We start from the raw sequence: 3,665 nt of genomic DNA, 5'->3' as shown, positions 1-3,665 counted from the left end.
TTATGCAAGGGGAAGGTATTAGCACCCCTAACATCCATGGAACTCCATAGGAACCGTTTTGAATGTTCTTTGCAAGAATAGGTGTTATTATCTAAAAATTACTCGCGGAAAGGGAAACGGGGTTAATAGATAAGTGTGAAAATAGAGGTTATAAATAATTGTGTTCGCCAAGGATTTGGGCCCTCGTGCCTACGTATCCTCATTCATGCAATGAGGAAATCAGAGCTCCGTAGTTCGTGGAACTAGGATGGGTGTTTTAGTTGTTTTTAATGGACAATATTAACGTTCGCGTTCTACTATCGACTGACTTGTATGCTCGAGCATGAGAGTTTTAAGCGTCTGTCTGTTTGCGGTAGAATGGATGAACTCGGATCGGCACTCTAGCAATTAAACATTGCTTACTCGCACATGGAGGCTTAAGCGTCGTTCACGGCAGAACGGAAGTAACACGTCATTTTTAAAAAGGTTTTAAACTGAAAAAGAAGCCCAAAGGAAAAACTGGGTTTAATGGGGTGATTTTTCTTTTTATTCTAAAATGAAAGTCATTATTTGAATTATACTAAAGTCTATGAATAGAGATGAATACAGTGAGCAATTGGGTCATTCGTCCTACACCCAAAGATATTCAGAATGGGGGTAGGAATTCTCCAGTCCCATTCCTTCTCCATTGCTTAAGGCATGTATCGTACAATCCTAATCATAGGGTTAATTGTTTTTGAGTTTATTCACAAAATGATTTTAGTTTTACTGGGAGGACAAAAGGATAGAAAGTGAAACCCTGAAAGGTGGAAGTCCGATCTTCAGTCTGATCTTCATGCCTATATGGCAAGACTTATCAATTATTCGATTTAAATTGCACTAAAGTCTATGAGTAGAGGAGAATACAGTGAGAACCTGAGTCAATCGTCCCGCACCCAAATATATTCAGAATAGGGGCAGGAATTCTCCAATCTCATTCCTTCTCTATTACTTAAGGCTCATGACACGCAATTCACATCATAATCGATGAGTGTTGAATTTGAATCTCCTTATAGCTTCCCATGATGGAGGGTTGTATTTGGATGATGAAGAGGCTTGTCAATCAACTTGAATCGAGTTGTGCTAAAGCCGATGAATATAGGTGAATACGATGAGAAAACGGGTCATTCGTCCCGCACCCAAAGATATTCAGAATGAGGGTAGGAATTCTCCAATCTCATTCCTTCTCTATTACTTAAGACTGACGGCACATAACTTAACTCATGATTAACAAGTGTTGAGTTCGACATTTATAGTGCTTGAATAGTAGTCTTGTCTTGTACTTATCTGAATTGCTTCATCTCTCGATCTTGATCTTTGAGTCTTGATTGAAGTTGGAGATCCAGTATCCAGCATCTTGATCACAAGGACTTGCTTTATCAAGTGATCAAGGGTCTTTTGATCACCCGACTAAGCTTGGGGAATTAAGAACAATCAAAGGATTTAGTTGATCAAAGCGTACTTTGATCAACTAAATCGATGGGAAAAAATTAGTTGAAAGTGAATGCATAACTACCTAAAAGGTTAATGTTTATTTGAAATATTTTCTCAAATCCTAAACTATGGGAACATGCAAAAATGGACTATTTCTAAATCCAGAGGCAAAACAGTCAATTTACAATTATGGAAAAAGTCTACATTTAACCATGTTAATCCAATCCATAAAATGTAAATAAGATCAACAAAGAACTAAAATTAAAACAAGGCATGACAAGATTAAATCCAAAATCTAACTTCCAACCAGATGATCAAGATCAAATTTAAGGACAAAAAGGTGATTAAATATAATCGATCTAATTAAACTACAATTCTTGATTGAACCTAATTAACCATGATCGATTCCTAATCCACAAAAATCACGAATCCATCCTAATGACCAATTATTCTAATCATGGCAAGGTTAACAATAGCTGAATTAATTCTGAAAAAAAATCAGGAATTAATTCTAATTAACAAATTCATTAAAACCTCATTTCTAATCCAATTACCTAATTAATCCTAACTATTCCTATTTACCAAAACTATATTAATTCCTAATCAAGAAAAAATCCTAATTACAATCTAGATTAACAAATCTAGTCAACAAGATTAAGATTAATACAAAAAATGGAATTAAAATGATTAAGTGAGGGTTAATCAAGGATTAATGGGGGAAATCTTAATTAAGAACATATTGGGCTAAAGGGTGAGATCCATGGAGGGGTGGTATGGTTCAGGGAATGAAGAGAAAAAAATCGCTTGGGCCTTTGGCCCATGCTTCCCCAAAAAACCTCCAACCGGGTTTAGACAACCCAGGATCCCTCACGTTCCTAACAAACACAGTAAAACGAGAACCATTTGTCAAAAGTGAAGCAAAACCTTTCCATCGGCGCTTGGATCTTTTTCGGTGGCCGCGTGAATCAATGTGAACTCGATGCGAAACTCAACCCGGATTCTTACATTCGTACCGTCTCTGCGTCGTGGTTGTCCGATTCTGAATGGTGATGCGTTTACATCGTCGTCGTCTAATTCATGATCGTTGTGCGGGATGCATCGTGATAAGGAATGACTGCTTGTATTCGTTGTGGATCGAAACGAAGAATGTGGATTCGTATTCAGGTCCGTGCATGGAGATGGAAGATGAAGATTCTCAGATTTGTGCGTGTGGCATGAAGATGAAGATGAAGACGCCCCAATTCTGTTAGAAGTTGTTAGAGAATTCAGTTAGAATATTTTGAGTTGGTTAGAAGTGTGTTATATGGCTATGACAGTTTTCTGTTATGCATTGGAAGATTATGAATTGGAATTTTTGCTATGGTTTTACAGGTTGTTATAGCAGAATTTTCAGTTATGTTAATCTTAGTCTACTATTGTTATGTTATATATTATTGTCAATATTGTTAGCAATTATATGAAATGAATTATTGGTCGATTAGTGAACGAATTGTGACTACATTGCCTTGCTTTGTTGCAGATTATGCCGTTTCTGGAGTCTTGATCCGGTTGTTATGCATTGCAGACCGTTGCCAGTATATAACTAGTGGGCAATGTTGTTCTGCAGCAGGTTGGCTCCCTTAATAGTGCAAAATTTATGATAGGCTCGTGGTTGATTAGATTGATGCATTGCAGACTGGTTTTGGCTCGTAATCGGCTTTTTGAGCATATATGTGGTTAGGATTAGTAACTCTGAATTTGGTAGGCGGCAAAGTTGCTCGATTTAGGATTATTTGTGTTCGACTTTTGTGTGTTCTATTGTCATGAGGGTTCTATTTTGTGAATTTGAAAATTGGATGTAACAAATGGGAATTCGTGGTAATTTCGGGCATTGCCCAAGGTTGTAGCAGCTTTGAAATGTGAATGTGTCGGTTTGAATTTTTGCATTTTATTTCGAACATTGTAATCAAAGGTTCGTGAAATGACGCAATGGCTTTGGTTTGAATGACTCATGATGCGTTTAGAAATAATTTGGATTGAATTTAGTAAATTGGAACTGTGTGAAATTTGTCCACATAGGCCATGATTGTAAATGAAACTAACTGCCTGCTTATTGTTCCTGTTAAATGGTGTGTGCATGTATGGGCATGGTTTGTAAGTAGGATGCTTTTTCTTGGTGAAATATGGTTTATGGTTGTTGTAAAGATGGACATATATTTGGTAGAAACATGTAT

The 3,665-nt window shown here is 36.9% G+C and overlaps 1 long non-coding RNA gene across 1 annotated transcript; it reads left to right on the top strand.

The window, feature by feature from the left end:
- The first annotated feature begins 2,309 nt into the window (after positions 1-2,309).
- On the top strand, positions 2,310-3,441 carry LOC127083681 (uncharacterized). Its single transcript, XR_007788498.1, has 2 exons — positions 2,310-2,823; positions 2,972-3,441. It is a non-coding gene; the product is annotated as an uncharacterized LOC127083681 (long non-coding RNA).
- Positions 3,442-3,665: the final 224 nt, after the last annotated feature.

Source organism: Lathyrus oleraceus, chromosome 5 (genome assembly GCF_024323335.1).
Source record: "Lathyrus oleraceus cultivar Zhongwan6 chromosome 5, CAAS_Psat_ZW6_1.0, whole genome shotgun sequence".
Classification (NCBI taxonomy): domain Eukaryota; kingdom Viridiplantae; phylum Streptophyta; class Magnoliopsida; order Fabales; family Fabaceae; genus Lathyrus; species Lathyrus oleraceus.
The sequence above is the reverse complement of the archived record's forward strand: the minus strand, read 5'-3'. Positions and strand labels throughout refer to the sequence as shown.